The sequence below is a fragment of the Ochotona curzoniae genome, unplaced genomic scaffold, assembly GCF_017591425.1.
Source record: "Ochotona curzoniae isolate NIBS_2020 unplaced genomic scaffold, NIBS_Ocur_1.0 contig_2318, whole genome shotgun sequence".
In the NCBI taxonomy this organism is placed as follows: Eukaryota; Metazoa; Chordata; class Mammalia; order Lagomorpha; family Ochotonidae; genus Ochotona; species Ochotona curzoniae.
The window spans coordinates 2786579-2804332 of record NW_024465419.1 but is presented as its reverse complement, the minus strand read 5'-3'; the positions used below and the strand labels follow the sequence as shown (position 1 = coordinate 2804332).

At 42.6% G+C, this 17754-nt stretch overlaps 1 protein-coding gene across 1 annotated transcript in view; it reads left to right on the top strand.

Moving 5' to 3' along the window:
* The window catches only part of XKR4 (XK related 4), a 370337-nt gene that overhangs the window by 232119 nt on the left and 120464 nt on the right, over window positions 1–17754 (top strand). The gene's annotated exons all lie outside the window — the stretch shown is intronic.

Sequence of the window (17754 nt, the reverse complement as noted above, 5' to 3'; positions counted from 1 at the left end):
AGATGCTGATAGGCAGTTAGTGTCTGGTATTGTATTCCTTCTGCTAAATCTCAGCAGAGCCCTCGGTTACCTCTGTGTGCGTGTATACACACAGCTGTTGTATTCTAAGCCAGGCTTCAGCTTAAGCCTTAATCTAGTTGCTCTGAGAAGTCTCTACAACATCAGCATGGCCTGAGTGTTTTCCTTTGGATGAAGAAGTGCACAGGTGCATATCAGAAGAAAAGAAAGACCATTGGTACATGTTCAGTCATCAACCCGTTTATTCACAGATCCCTGCCCTGCCCTGCCTTCACACTGGAAGTGCTTTGGTCTAAGCAGCTTGAAAGAAGGGTGAAACAGACCATGGGATGTGATTCTCAGGTGTTGAAACACAAATTGGAAGAATGATAAAGTGATTTCTATGCATAGAAAAGGCCACAACTTCTGCAGCAGAGGGTCCAACTCTGCTTATCCCATTGCCTTTAAGACTTGAGTAAATCTCACACTCTCCCTCGGCCAAGCTTCCCAAGGATAACAATACATGTGAAACTGAATGATCCACAGACCTCACGGCAACATTTCCTGTCCTTAAGTTGGTGGTACCCGGCATGAGCTGGAAGAAACAGCCAGTGAAGAAGCAGACAAGTGAATCTGAAAGCAACATGGAACTAAATATTTATCCATGAACCCATTACTTATCTCCAGAACAATTTGGCATCTTCTGAGTGCATTTGTACTATCTGTAACTACATAAGGAAAACCCAAGGACAGATGAAGCAGGTTGCAAGGAAGATTCCTGCAACCTAAGGTCACTGTCTATTTTTAAATAAATACTTAGAAAATTAGAGGAAAAACTTCATCAAAGATGATGGAGAACAGAGGAGGGAAGATAAGAGGTGGTCTAGGAAACTAAAATCATCTTTTAAGTTTGAGAAATGTATGTAAAATGTTAACAGGAAAGAAACAGAAAAGTTAGGCGAGTCTTCAGTCCGTACCAGTTTTAACATAGGATTCAGTCTGTATTTCTTGGAGTTGTAGCTTTTCCCTAACCCTTGGCATCTCGAGCTCATCTGCTAAGCTGGACACACTCCAAGCAGATGAGGTGGGTTTTCTGTGCCAGAGTTTGTTCCAGTCAAGGTGAGCCTGGCTGTCAAGCTTCAATATGCTGCAAGGGAACCGTGTTCTGTGTCATTCACACAAAGGGCTAAAAACAGACGGATCCCAGATCACCAGGGTCAATGCAAACAAGCCCTGGAACATCAGATGAGAAATAGCCCTCTCACCAGATCTTACTGGCGCTTCTCTTTTGCTGAGGTTACGTGGATAACAGGTTGTGTTACCATATCAAAAGCATGAAAACACAGCAGACTACAACCCATAAATGCTTCAGCCCTGGGAGAGAAACTCCACTAAGACCACATGATTCCCTGGGTATTTTTCAGGAAACTTCTTTAGGGCAGAGACAACAAGCCATCTCACTTGAGAGAGGAGCCCAGCTGGTAAATCTCAGACATGAAAGATCAGAGTAAGGCTTTTCCCTCCAGGTAAAGAAAAAGAAAGGTGATAAAAAGAATGAGATTGGACAGAGTTTTAATATCTTTAGTGTTCAAACAAACTAACAAAAACTCTTGAGGTGGAAATGTAAATACAAAACTGTCAGTGACCAAGAAACATTTTAAGTATCTGCAAGTAACTCAGAATTCAAATTTCTAAAGGAATCTCAGGTAGCAAGTGAAGAAGGGTCCCAAGTCTACAAGTCATTCCGTAAATAGCCCTCTGATAATATAGTTTGTGGACAGAAGGAAAAATGTTAAAAATAAAACCACATTTCCTCCATCTACCACTTTCTGAAGGACACTATTGGAACAATAAAAAACTCAGACAAGAAATATGGCATCTTAACACAGATGCTAAAGATTGTGTTCTCCTAGTGGATGCTGTGGGCCCAGAGACACAGCTGTGAAAATCCATTCTTGTCTGTCCTGGCTCACTAAGCCTTTCAGGCAGAAGTTCTGAGATGTTCTGTCACATGACAAACTTAGGGCAGAATCAGTAGAATCTGATTGCTTCTTTGGTTCAACTGCCTGAAGCAGGTCAATGTGGCTCCTATTCTATGACGGAAAATCAGGGCACAGCTGAGTCCAAACATGACCATCCCATTCTTACCAATTCATGTAGTCACCTGAGGCGTGTCAGAAGATACTGGCTTCTCTTTACTGAATCTGGAGTTCCAGATGTTTCTGCATCATAAGAAAGGATTGGGAGATTTTACCACACACATCACTAAGACAGCACTGCGTAGTATACCAGGAAGAAATATGAGGGAGAGAGGAAGAGGGGAGGAGGGAAGGAGGAAGCCCCTGCTCAATGAGCATAGATGGGCCACAAAGTTCTCAACCTCCTTCACTTCCATTTTAAAGCAAAATCTCAGACTCACCCATGTCACCCAATTTCTATAGTACTCCCCTAGCAAACCACCTCAGTTCCATTTCAGATCCTTGAAACTACTGCTTCTCTTCCTCTCCTCTCATTCCATTCTTCTTGTAGTAGTCACCCAAGTCTCTAGACTCTGATTGCTCCCTGCATGCAATTAACGCTGTCCATGTTTCCTCTGACACTCACTGAAAATTGAAGCAAGATTCCCAAGCTGGCTGCAAGGACCTTTATAGCAGCGCACATTACTCACTGATCACAACTTTACACCCATTCTGTTCCTCTCTGTTCTGGAAATAGTGCTACTTCCTTCCCACCTCAGAGCCTTTTGCACATGCTGTTAACCCTTCTCTATAAATCCTCCTCATCTTTTCCTTAGTCTTGTAATTCCTTCTCCTCTTCTAGAATTCGGCTTCATTTCCTCAGAGTGGCCTCTCCTGGGTGTGCACTCAGCTTTTTGCTCTCTCGCTGATTATCTCCTCATAGCACACTGAATCTTAGCCGGTGAACATAAGCAACTTTCTTACTATGGCTGAGCCTCAATTCGCCCGTGTGTTCTGGGGATAATGCTAGTGTGTAATTCACAGGATGTCAAGAGTATTGATATAATAAACACAAACTGTTTGACAAAGTCTCTTCAAATACAGCTCTGTAGACTGCCGATACCAGTAATCTTAACTAAAAATGGAGATTCTGTTTGAGTTGAAATGGGCACTGACTTTCAGAGCAGGAAAAGAGCAGGTGAAAATTTTAATGGCATGTTAAAAACAGGCAGAATATTCTAAATATGAAGTCATGAAACCTGAATTAATGTAATGTGCTTGTACTACAAAGGAAGTATGAGAAAGGTTGGCCTTTAGTAACACAGGAAGAAACCTTAGGCCTGAGTGTATTTTATTTGGAAAATCTAATGAAACAAAGACAGACAATACCAAGAGAGAGAAAGATAGTTTAGGGAAAAAATATTTTAGACATTCTAGGTCTGAAATGGTGGAGGACAACCAAGTTAAAAAGTCTTGGGATAAATCAAAGAAAACAAGACTTCATACATGCAGAACATAGGATGCCTTACTCTCTCCAAATAAAGCAAACCAAAGTAAAAGTCTGGTTGGACAATCTTGATGCTGTAAAATGGCCAGCAGGGCTAGGGGATCTATGAAGTTGCTTTAGTTTTGATTATCTAAATTCAGTCAGTTTTCTCTAACTGTGGATTCTTCATTCAGGGATTCCACCAATCCAGATAAAAATTTTAAAAAAAGAATGTGTCTGAGGGGTTAGAATTGTGGCACATGGGGTTAAGCTGCTACCTGCAATGCCAGAATTCCATATAGATGTCTGTTCAAGTCCTGGCTGCTCTGCTTCCAATCTAGCTCCTTTGCCAATGTACCTGGAGAAGCAGCTAAAAATGACCCATATGCGTGGGTGCCTGCACCCAAATGGAAGACGTAGAGTTTCAGACTCCTGACACTGGCCAGGGCCAGCCTCATTTATTGGGTGTATTTGAGGAAGGAACCATTGATGAAAGCTTTTTCTCTCTTTAACTGTTCCTGAACTTACACAGATTTTGTTGCCTTATTATTTCCTAAATCATACAATGTAAGAACTATTTATGTGGCGTTTTCATTCTGTTAGGTATTATAAATAATCTGGGAAGATTGTGTAGGTTGTATGGAAGTAGACAACTTTAATTTATTTTTTCTTAATTTGAAAGAGAGTGGGGAAGAATAAGAAAGAGAAAGATGACTGCAATAGATGGGACTGGACAAAGCTGAAGCCAACAACCTGGGAATCACCCCAAGTCTCACATGGGTGGCAGAGATCCCAGCACCTAGACCATTACCAGTTGTTTCTGAAGGCTTGCATTAGCAGGAAGATTGAATCAGAAACAGAGATGGGGATTTATACCAAGGTACATCAAATACCAAGGCATCCTCATCCACACCACATCTTCAGCATTGCGCTAAGCATCTGCTCCACAAGTATACCTTTTGAACAAATGATATGAACATCCATGGATGGTGGGATCTAAAGAAGTGTACTGATACCAAAATAAAGTGATAATCCCCAAAGGATACCAAGCGATTAGTATACTTGGTTTTATTGGAGTAGACCCAGTCTCCCACCATTGGTAATGAAGATGCTAATCCATACACAGGCGGTTGTCTACAGGCCTTATCCAACAAGGCAGCAGTGTACCTTGTCATGCTCCCTGTGGCCAAGTAATATGCTCCTCAGAGCAGCTACAGAATGACCATGGATAGTTCTCAATGAGTTTGTCTATACAGCATAGGCTTTGCACAACAAAACCCCTGCTTTAACAGCCAGGTGCGTACACCTGTGCAGTGGAGCCACTGTACAAAAACATACTGTCTCTTGGTAGAGGAACCACCTAGGTGACACAAACACAGGCATTAGATCTCAGCAGATACAAATGGGCACCTATCTGTTCACCTAGATGCTTCTACTTTTTTCAAGATGGCCTTAGAATGTATTTCCAAGTTCTGCCTTCATTTGTCAAGATTGAAAAATGTTATTGAATCCTCTAAGTATATGTAGGCTTTGGTGTACTGAGTGAGTTTCCAACAATTACCTTTTGCTCAGGCCGTGAACCCAGGAAAGGTGCCCCAAGCAGGAAACAAATCACTTGTCCCTACTTCCTCTCTCAGTTCTTCACTTTTCAAGAAATCCCCTTTGCCAGACAGTTTATCCTGAAAACTTTGTGAATGGAAAAGAGGATAAGAAAGCAAGAAGAAATTTCTAATAATTCTTCTCCCATCTCACATCCCATGAGGCTATCAAGACAGTCAGGAACGAATAGAGCTGCCTTCAAACACCCAGCAAACGTGGTCTCAGGCTCACTCAGCTAATAAATAAATCCCCAAAGTGAGAAAGTCATCTCATTTGTCACGTCCTGATGGAGACTGTCAATCAGAAATCCCTGAATTTCCAATGCCCACATCATAATGGAGCTGGTAGAGCTTGGCCTGGCTCATGTTAAGGAAGACCCCCGCTGTCCCATGCCCAAGTCATTTCCCCTCTTCCCCTGTCTTCTGAGTGTGCCTGGATTCATCTCCCCATCTCTGCAGAGGAGAAGCGTAGGCGAGAGTGCCAATCTGTGAGGGGGACTGTGTTCCAAGCCTCTTTGCATCTGATTGCCTTGCATTTGCTATTTTGGTTAGTTTGTTAACACATTTATTAAACATCTATTGTGTGTGTGATGGTGTGTGAAGCTCTTTGTAAAACGCATCCTAAAAAATAACATCACATTTTTACCAAAAGTTTACAATGTGACATGATAAGCAATATGACAAAACATACTCATAAATATCTTATTTATTTAGTTTATTTTCTGGAAGGAATATTCCAATTTGCTAGAGGAAATAATAAACAATAAGATTTTTAGTGGGTCTCTGAGTAGACCTTTGTCCATTCTCAGATGATCCTGACTAAGTCTCAGTGTCCACATTGCAAGGGATAACTAGTGCTTCTTGTCCATCACTCCACTTGACACATGACTGTTCACATCCCCCTCATTCAACACATCCAACTCCAGGCCCACCCTCTGTCTAGTGAGGCTGTCCAGTATCACAACGGCAGTCCACGATAGTTCCTCTCTACATCCTGCTCAACAGCACTCTGTTCCCTCTGTGCCATGCCCTTCCCAATGCCCTTTGAGCCTTGAACAGTCAACAAGAGTTGGCCTTTGTTTCTGAAACTAGGCATTTTAAAATCTATATTGTTGTTAACTTTGGTTTATGAAATTTTGCTAAGTTAAGCTAGATAGAGTATAAATTGATGAAATCAGTGGACATGATGAAATATGGTGAATCTCGGGACAATTTTGAGAATGTCAGGTAGATCAAGGCAAGATGGTGTGTTGCTAAAACTCTGGCTTCCAAGCGTCATAACAGTCATTTTCTGTGGTCTTTGTGCAAACCACTCAAATGCTTGGATTTCAAATCTTTGTACCAAAGCAAGCTTTACAAAATATTTTAATATAGATTGACTTATTTGAATGACAGAGTGACAGACAAAGGAACAGGTTAAAGGAGAGAGAGAGCGTGCCAGAGAGCGAGAGAAAGAGAGAGCTCTTCCATCTGCTGGTTCCCTTCCAATAACGCTCACAATGGCCAGCATTGGGCCAGACTGAAGCCAGCAGCCAGGAATTCCATCCTGGTCTCCCACACAGTGGCTGAGACCGAGTACTTGAGCTACCACCCACTTCTTTCCAGGTATGTTGTCAGGAAGCTGGATCAGAAGCAGATGAAGGACTCTCTCCCAGGCTCCTTGAAGTGAGATAGAAGTGTTTGAATCAACAACTTAACCCGTCTATGTCACAGTGAAAGTTATGTTACCTGACTACATTTTCCACAAATGTTTTGAAGTACCCTCATACCTTCTGATCAGACTTCTTCTAAGATTTATTTTATCCTCTCTTTTTCCTCATTTCCCATCCTTTAAATTTCTTCCGATTATAATGTTTAAATACTACTTTTGAAATAAAAGATCTATTCGGAGAAGTACACAATTTTAAGAAACTACCATCAAAATTCAAAGAAAAACTTTGGCCACATCACGGAAGCTCTGTGCCTGCCCCTCCTCATTAGGATGCCTTTTCTTGCTTCCAGTCTGATCACTATTCTGGGGTGAGGGGAAGAATTAGGGGAGTTTTGGGCTTTGTATAAACAGAAACAAGCATCATTTTGTGTGTAGCTAAAGCCCATGCATTTGCATTACTCTAGAATAATTCATTTTTAGCTACTCAATGATTAGTATTGGTCACTGGATTTCTATATCTTTGATATGCGTGGTTACATATTTCTATTGCTGAGTCTTAGGGTACAGGCACACTGAATTTTAGGATATAATGTTTAAGTGATGGCCAAAAGGATAGTACCAATTTACATTCCCACCAGCACTGTGTGTGCAGTGACGTCGCTCTAAATTGCCTCCAGACATTAGCATTGTGTGACTTATTTCTATCTCTGTAAAGTGTCAGCATAATTTTAAGTTGTAGCTCCTGATAATGATCAAGGTGGAAAGTGTCCTTGATGTCTCTTTTTCTCTTATATTGTTATAAAGTTCATATTAAGTTCTGCCTGTTCCAACTTTAAAATACTTCTAAAACCTGACCATCCTTCGGTGTCAGCATTGATAACAGGCTAGTCCACACCACAGCCCTGCTAAACTTCCCAGTGAAGTGGAATCTTTAGATTTACCTCCAGCCTGTCTGCGATCCAGCAGCTATAGTGTTCTGATCACTTCCCTCTGGCCTTTAAAACATTCAGACGACTATTAACTCCATAATGTTGCAAGCTGTTATTGATGTTATGTTATGGCTTTTAATTGGTCGGGATGATATTCTGCCAGCTCTGCCTTCAGACAGAGATGGTCTCCCCAAGAAACTGTTGAATTTATCTGGAGAATAAGATGCTGGACACTATGCAAAGTACATGCTTCCAATGAAAGAGTTATGATTGGATTTGAACTGTAATACTGCAACTAGGTGGAGTAATCCACCATGGGGGAAGGGTATGGGGAGGGGTTGAGGGAACCTCAGAACCCATGAAACGGTGTCCATAAAATGAAATTTAATTAAAAAAAAAACCTTCAGATGACTTCTTAATGCAGTTAAGTGAGATGTAAACTTTCAGCAGTGAACGTGAGACAACATCCTTTATTTGATACCCTCTTGTCTCCCTTTTGCCCTGGTTCTACATGTCCAGTGGGGCTGGCTCACCCCTCAGATAGCATGACTGCTTCCTTACCAAGAACTTGCATTCACTGGTCCTTTACCATGTCATGCCCCAGATGTCACATACTCCTCTCTCCTCATGTAGTTTTGTAATGACCCATCACTGCTGAAACTCACTGCCCTGTCGGCAACAACTGCCTCTCCTAGCACCTCACACTGCTTCACCGCCTCTGTAGTATTGGAAATACTATCCATTTGTACATGTATTATCATTACAAATTGTGTTCTCTGTCCCTTCTACTAGAAAGCAGACTGCATGCAAGCAGGCACTGTAAGAAAAAATCATACTACTGAAGAACCTCCAAAACTACTTGATTCATCAAATCTGCATTTATCACGCTCAGAAGTTTTTTTTTTTTTTTTTTTAAAAAATTGACTTCTTAGTCGAGCTAGGTAGTATAGACTGCTCACAAGATTCTGTGGAAAATCATAGGGCTATTTTATATACTTTAAAATCCATACAGTTTCCTCAAAATACTATATATGTGAAGCTTGTACATATCAAACTTTTCAGTGTCATTTTTATTCTGTATTATACAAGCAATTGCAGATAAAATAGGAAATGTCAATATCCAAGGGAGAACACATAAATCACGTTCCTGTCACTCAGAACTATTAAAATCCCTATCACTGAAAATAACTGGGAATTATATGCTTTAAAAGATTCATTTGTTTGTTACAATGGTTGAATTATGAAGAAAGAAGCAGAGACACAGAAAAAGCTCAATGCTGGGAATCAATATTGAGGCATAGCACATAGAGCTTCCACCTGTGACCCTCACATCCTAAATATGTGTCAGTTCATTTCCTGGCTGCTCAAGTTCCCATTCAGCCCCTGTTAATGATCTGGGATAAGCAGGAAGATGGCCCCAGTGTTTGAAACCCTGCCGCCCTTATGGAAGACCCTTATGAATCTCCTGGCTTTCGCCTGGCTCAGCACCAGCTGTTATGCCCACCTAGAGAGTGAACTGATAGATAGAAGACCTCTCTGTCTTCCATCCCTCCCATTTCTGTCTGCAACACATTCACAGTAATAACTAAAACTTCTGTTTTTTCAAAAAAGCATTCTATGCAGGCAAGATTGACACAAAAACTACTGACATGGTCCTTACTCTCGAAGAATTCAATCTAATGGAAAATAAAGACAAAAAAGCTATTATACATGCATGGGCTATGTCCTACTGGTGGCCATTGTGATAGGCAGTAAAGGGGGACATGGAAAGCCACATTGTTGCAGTTTGAGCAAGAGGGACATCAGGGAATGATAAGCTGGATCACAAAGATACCTAACACTTTGTGAAGAGACAGGGGAAGGATGTTTTGTAAGGAAGAGACACCAATGTGAACAAAACCAGAAGAGAGGCCAGTAGTCTGGCCCTTTTCCATATCTGTTTAGCAGTGTTGGTGTTGGTCCACTCCTTAGAGGGAAGGGATGGTGCATATTGCTTACATGGCACAATTAGAAGTATTCCTAACAACTGGAGAGCTCTCTGGTAGCAGTACATGTTCTTGTACACACACCTAAATAGTGTTACAGACTACTCTTTTGCATTCTTTACTTTTCAACTGTGTTCCTTCGTTGTTCAGGACATGAGGAGGCCAGACAATATAATTAATGAGATAAACAAAATGATAGCTCACCAGTTTGCTTAATCAGTGCCTAAGTGGAGTTCAGTATTAAAGACTAACAGCTTTGTAAGGACAGAATCCCAAAACTCACGTGGTGGCTGGCCCTCTTGCTCCACTTGATTTACAAGTGTTGATGGACTAAGCAGTACGTGCCATGTACAGAATGCCATTGTTGATCTATTTAACATTCAATAGTCTCTGCTGCATGCTATCTAGCCTCCCTTCAAAGTTACACTGAGAAGGACAGAAAGAAATTACATCTGCTTGTCACTGATTCAAGGGCTGAGAATCAGCTCTCAATGTGTCAGCCCCCAGCGCAGCTGTGAAGGCCTATGGATTTGCATCACTGTGAACATAATATGAAACAGGGAGCCTATTTTTAGATTCTACTTAATTATCTGCCTTTATCAAGCACAGTCTTGGTATTTTCCCCCTCAGTATCCCCTTTCTCTGCTCTCTGTCTTTCGCTGGAAGCTGTGAGTACCCCCAGGGGTGTACCAAGTCATCTACCTGGTGAGCCGACTGTGCCATCAGTGATCTGTACATGGCCACAGGGAGAACAGACCTGGAACAGAGGCCCCGAGTGATTAATTCTCCCATGTTTGAGACAGACGCATCAATTGAGGTCCAGCCACCTGCCATGAATAGTGCCCCAAACAGTTGCTGCCCCTTGGTTTTGCTCATGACTTTGTTCTTTACCCACCCTCAGCCTCCCAGCATTTCACTAGTGGTCCAGCATTTCGCACATTCAAGGAAACAGATGCCCATTCACTTTTCATATACCTGATCTTCAGCCAGTGCCCAAACTTAGAGATGATATTTGTTTTGACTTAATATCATCATACTGTGATGTATTATTTCTAGACACTAAGAATAGCCATTGTGAATAGCAATCAAAATAGTGCTGAGCAGAAACAAAAGCGAAGAGGGGTGAGGTCAACTTAATAAAAAATTCAAAAGCAGCTTACTATGGTATTTTCCCAAATAGATTTGCTTTTTGCCTAGGAAACCACAGATGGTTACATTATCAGGACTTTCTAACTCATTTACAATTGAATGGGTGAGCCAGGGATGCCCACATCACAAAGTGTGCATTCTGGTAAAGAAATATTTGTCAGCCTCAAGTTACACTGAGTTTGATAATATTAAGTTAAATTGATGTTCATGGGCATTTTCTTGATGACTCAGGAGGAATAAAGCCAGGATCATTTCCTACTGAATATTTTGAGGAAGACTTTTTCTTAGATTACTACTCATATGCATAGGAGTATGTGTGTGTGTGTGTGTGTGTGTGTGTGTAAGAATGAGAGAGACAGAGCGAGAGAGAATGTTCCTGCACACTGTCAAGGCCAGATGCAAATACAAGTTATGATGCAGACAAGGGAGGAGCCAAGGATGCACTGAGTATGTAAATGTTGGGTAGGAGGAAATCACAGGGAGAGTCACTCTTCAAAGCTCACAATGAGCCTCTGATTGCACAAGGATAGGCCTGCTGAGCACTGCCTGCCTGAGGTTTTGTCAGCACTTCCATTATGAAGCTAAATTTCCAGGGCTTACAACCAGCTGTAGAAAAAACATGAGACTAAGGAGACTCCACAACTCCCAAACTTTTTTCAATACCAATGAAATTATCTGGACAATTCTATAGGGCATGGAATTCTCCAAGGGTAGGTTGTAAAATCAGAATTTCTGAGATGGAAGCTCCCAGAGAAGCAGGCATTTCTAGATTTTCATTGGCTAAAACATTGCATCAAAATTCATATTTTAAGAAGCCAGCTTTATGGTACAGTAGGTTAAGGTTCAGCCTGCATTGAAGATATGGGCATCACATAGTTGTGTCAGTTCCAGGAGAGGCTGCTTCCTTCCAGCTCCCTGCTAAGGCACCTATGAAAGCAATAGAAGATGGCTCAAGGGTTTAACCCTCTCCCACACATATGGGAGACAGAATTGCAGGTTCTTGAGGAAGGGCTGACCCTGCCCTGGCTGTTGTAGGCATTCGAAGAATGCACGAATAGATGAAACATTTTTCTTCTTTGTTTCTCCCTTTTCTGTCATTCTTCCTGTCAAATAAGTAACTCAAATCTTTATTTAAAAAAGACTGAAATTTAAAAATCTGACACACTTTCTATCATGCATTGGAAATAATTTTAATAAAAACTTTGAAACAAAGGCCTGACTAAACACAACTTCACAGATTTTTTTTAATTAGCATAGAAAAGTGAAATTGGGAGTGAACTTTGGGAGTAAATCTCATTTTCTAAATGTTTTGTGAACACAGAGGAAGATATTCATTTCAAGTTCAAATAGAAGAGGATGTGCTGGCCATTGAGAACAGAACAGCATGGTTTTAGATATATTTACTTGGGAGGGAGATATGGTAAGTGTCAGAGAAATGTAAATCAGGTGGGAATAATATAAACTTAAACTTGAAGATTCAGGATCCTGACAATCACTCATCCTTTTTTGTTTTTGTGTTTTTCATTTTGGTTTGTTTTTTTTGAATTTTAAAAAAGATTTATTTATTTATTTATTTGAAAGGCAGAGTTAAACAGAGAGAGAGAGAGAGAGAGAGAGATGGAGAGGTATCTTTTCCATTTACTGGTTCACTCTCCAAATGTCTGCAATGACGGACTGGGACTGGGCCTCGTCAAGGCAAAAACCAGGAGCCAGAAACTTTGTCCAAGTCTCCCACATGGGCTCAGAGGCCCAAGGACTGAGCCATCTTCCATTGCTTTCCCAGGCCATTAGCAAGAAGCAAGACTAGAAGCATAGCTATGAGAACTAACACTGGCATCCATAGGGGGTGCTGGCACTGCGGGCAGTGGTTTATTTCATTGTACCACAATGCTGGTAAGGTTCAGTAATACATCTCTCAAATACACATGCAGGGAACTGAGAAGGCTGTATCCTACTACATCATGAGCCAAGTGGATGGCTGAAATGGTACAAGCAGATAAGACCGTCAAAAGGCAGCTCACTGGAGGAGAAGGCCAAGTACGGACTGGAGGACACTAAGTCAGGGATTGGAATGGGAGGAGATCCAATGAAAATGAAGGAATGTGAGAGGGCTGGGCAGATCAAAAAAGCATGGGTAGGTTCAGAAGAAATGTCCTGAAGGATCAGTGACCATGACACCTGAAGGATGAGCACTTGGCACAGTGGTTAAGATGCTGCTTGGGGGCTGTGGGGGGTACCCCTGCTGGGTCGGACCCAATGCTGGGGACTCAAGCCAAAGACACTGCCGGAAGGCAGTGAGCGAGTCCTCGACCTTGGGCTGCCAGTGCACCAAGTGGTGCCAGGCTTTGCCTGCTAGCCGCCTGGCCGTGAACTCTGGGGTTTTTAAGATACATAGTTGCTGCCTGGGGACACCCATGACTAAGGCCAGTTTTAGTGTAGGTGAGAAGTGAATTTTGGGTGATTCCCAGTGACAGGATCATAAATTTTTCAGGCATGCATGGGGACTGAGACTGGGTGGTTTGGAGGGAAGAGTCCAGAAGATAATTTGGATTAGACAGATTCACCAGCCCAATTAGGAATCCAGAGATGGGCTGTTAGCATAGAACTTCACTGATTGCCACACACCAGCCCACACCAAAGCTATGGATGGGGGCCTCTTTGGCAGTGTTAGGTACCATTACCCGACTGGGTGGTGGAGTAGTGGAGTGATCACATTTGGCAGGATCAAGACACTATCCAGCATGTGAGAGAACTTGGTCTGGGGGTAGACTCTGGGTTTGTGTGGGCCCAACCTTGGGAAATACAAGTCCCCGTGGTTAGCTCACAAGCTGGAGTTGCGATGGACTAAGCTAGCTGTGACCATGCCACCTGCCATCACTCATGAGTAAAGGAACCCACAACAGTCAGGGCAGGTCAAGGCAGCAGCTGAACAATCCTTAACTCACAAGAAACAGCAGAAATCAGGTTGGAGCACAGGTTATGCCAAGTAGGTCCTTATACCTACTGATCTGCGTGAGACAGGTACGCTAAGCCACATCATCCAAGGGGCCAGGACAAGTGAGAGGCTCTGCCAAGCTGAGTCAGAGCAACCACTGGCCTGCACAAGATCTAAGGCTGGGAATAGGCCCGGTTGGGAAGCTAAGGGGACACCCTAGAGCACATGGGCTGGAATTGGGGCTGCGTTCTGATCAGGATACGAGTGTAATCTCACTTGGCACAAGTGTGGACTGGGACTGGAAGCACCAGGCCAGACTCCAACACCATCTAGTGCTCTGGAGGACCAGGGGAGATGTGTGACAGACTAGACTAGGTTTCAGCCCTTACTGAACCATATGTGAGCTGTATGGGGGTATGGAAGAGCCATGGCTCCGTTGAAACATCCAACAATAAGAACCAGATTGGGTTAAAGGCCAGTCAGGAAAAGCCACTGTTCCTGCTAGGACAGGAGGTGGACTGAGTAGGGCTGGCTCATGGACCCGCTGGTATGCATGAAATTTGGCACTGGGAGAGTTTCTGATGGAGGAACCTGGACAGCTTCTCTGGCAGGACACAGTCTCTGCAGGTAAGTGCAAGAAGCACAATAGGAAACAGCCCAGAACAGGCAATGGAAATTATCCCACTGGCATACACATGGCATGGGTTGGGGGTTGAACTAGGCTTCAATGCCCACTGACATGTACAAGAGCTAAATGGGATGTGGGACAGACTGGACAAGCCTGTGGTACATACCGGCAAGCATGGGAACCAGGGTAGGGGGCAGAACTGGTGGGGGTTATGGGGAATCGCCCCAACTAGGCTGCAGCTCTAACTGGTTTGTGTGAGGACCGAGTATGAAGTGGGTAGGATCAAACTGGATTACAACACCCGTTGGTTCATGAGGAAGACAGGGCTGGAAACAGAATGGACCCAGTAATTGCAACGACCAGTATGTGCATAAGCTGATTGGTGTGACAGACAGTGTTGGATTCTGTACTAACAAACTCACGCAAGAATCATCAGGTCTGGGATCATCTCAGATGAAGTTTCTTTGGAGATCCCTCCAACTGAACTGCTGATCTTTGAACACCAACCATGAAGAGACCGTCAGCCAGCAGACTCTGAATAGGTTTCATTGCAATTCGAACGGCAAGATTGGCAGCAATCCAGAGCTGATGAACTATCAAAACTGTTTCAGCAGGACCCTCGGAACACGCCTCCCATTGGGGATCTGGAATGGGTGGGAGGTTGGGTGGGGCTTTTCCCTTTGTTACTCCCCTAACCCCAGATACAGGGGAAAATGATAATATTAGTGTAGAAACAATGGTATTATCTACTTTTACCCTGTAGCTCTTGACCCTTTGTACCCTAATCAACTAAGTAAGATTATTAAAAAATAATTAAAAAAAAAAAAAAGAGAGAGATGCTGCTTGGATTGCCCTCTTCCCAAATCAGAGTGCCTGGGTTCAAGTCCCAGCTGCATTCCTGATTCCAACCTCCTGCTAATGCAAGGCAGTAGGTGATACCTGAAATGGTTGGGTCCCTGAACCAGGTGGGAAACCCAGACTGAGTTGTGGTCTCTTGGCTTTGGCCTGAACTATTTCTTGCTATCACAGGCATCTGGATAGTGAACCCATGGGCATAAAATCTCTCTATCTCAGTGCCAAGTCTAGGAAATAAAGAATGCAGAATAAAGGGGAGGAAATGGTAGGAACAATGTAAAATTTCTATGGTACAAAAGAAAAAAAGTAAAACCAATGAAGTGCCTAAGAGTACACATTGTAGGACAGACATGAATACACATAAACCATGCAGGAGGAAGAGTTAAAGAAAAGCTTGGGAAGCACAACATAAATGATAGCTTTCTCGAGTATATTTCCTGCCCCGTCTACTGGGATGTAAAGAAACTTGCTGTGGATCATCATGAATGATCTTTTGCATGCTTACTCACTAGGCAGCCCTGAGAGCCTTTACCACACTGAGCCTTAAGTTCTCTGTCTGGAAAAAAGACCAAATGATCTAAGTTGCAATACTGTGTCATAAAGAAGAAAAGAATAACCCATGTAAAGAATCTAACACTTCGGATACGTGCAGGATACTTTAACTGTCTCTGATGTCCTTGTGCTTCCTTTTTGCCTGTCTCAAATGGAAAAGTACCATCATTAGCTCAATAACTAAGGACCAAACAATCCAATGCAGAAACAGGCAAAGGACTGAACAGATGTTTCCCCGAAGAAGATAAACAAATGGCTAGTATGCACATGAGGAGACGCCCACAGTGTTAATCATTGAGAAAACGCAAATCAAAACCACCTTACAGCTATTGGATGCCTGCTATCAAAGTGACAAATATTGTTATGAATTTACAGAAATCACAATGCTTGTGAACTTCTTGAGGTGGTGGGGGCGGGGTGTAAAAACAGTGTAGCTACAGCAGAAAACAGCATGGCAGAATCTAAAAAAAAAAAATTAAAAGAATTACCATATGGTCCAGCAATTCCATTTCTGTGTATACTAATATATGTGAACCAAACAAGATTTCTAGGGGATGTTTGCACCTTCAGGTTTATAACAGTATTATGCACAATAACAATAACTTGGAAATAACTGTCCATCAACAAGTGAATAAACAGCAGGCAGTATATGCAGATGGATCGAATATTCCTCAACTTTAAAGCACAAGAAAACCCTGCCCTATGCTATAGCAAGCATGAACCTGGCGGACATGCTGTTCATGAAAAGAAAATACTGTGTGATTCCATTTTCATGAAGTGCTTAGACTAGCCAAATTCACAGACACAGCGAGTGCAATGGTGACTAATGAGGTAACCAGATGTGAGTGCCTAATGGATATACTTTAAGTTCTACAAAATGCTACAAGTTCTGGGTATGAGTGGAAGTGATAGTTGTACAACATTAAGATCTGTTTAATACCATGGAACTTAAAATGATTCATTTGGGAATTTTGATGTGAACACAGTATATATATATATATATTTTTTTTTTTCTTTTGTTTAAGTATCTCTCAAGGTCCCATTCTAACATGAGCCTAAATCTTTGGTCTGATGTGTAGTGGATGCTCAGTCAATCTGTGTTGTTTGTTTCTTTCTTTTGTATCTGTTTAGCTGAGAGACAGAAAGGTATACCAGTCTGACAGTGATCTCCCACCCCCACTAGTTCTCTCGCAAAAGTATCCCAAAGCCAGGAACCAGAACTTCAATTACGGGAGACCAGAGTCTCCCATGCAGAGGGCAGGAGCCAGCACCGCTGCCTGTCAGGGTTTACATTGCCAGGAAAACAGCCCGCCAGGCGTCAGCAGCTGGAGTCAGCATTGAACCTGGACACTCCCACGTGGGATGAGGACTAGGACAATGTTTAATAGCCACTCCCACATCTTATCTTCTTGCTTCTTTTTTTTTTTTTTTCTGATTTCCAAGGAAGGAATTTGAGCAAGATCTTAAATTTAGTAAGAAATTATTTCCTAGTTCATTCTTTATTTTTCCTTTAAGTGAATGTAGACCAATTTAAACTCCTTGTTCCTAACCTTATAGCTAAATATCAATTTGTCCTCTGTCCAGGTCTTGTCTGGCCTTACGTCACTTGGGCCCTCCACAGCAAGCCCCCACTCCATTTGTTGCAACCTTATGCCCTCAGTCCCAATTGTCCCATAGTTTTTTACAACCTCAGAAATCTTCCAGTAAATGGCACTCAGGCTTGGCTCTGTCCACTGACTTGTATTTTTAGCACTAAGTATGTTCAGCCTTGATATTTCCTGAAACAATATACACTTATGTGTAAGAATGTTGTGTTTTGGAGCCCACTGCAATAGCGTAGCAGCTAAAGCCCTCACCTTGCATGTGCCAGGATCTCATGCAGGCACCAGTTCTAATCACGGCAGCCCAGCATCCCATCTAGCTCCCTGCTTGTGGCCTGGGAAAGCAGTCCAGGACGGCCCAAAGCCTTGGGACCTTGTACCTGCATGGGAGACCTGGAAGAAGCTCCAGGCTCGTGGCTTCAGATCGGCG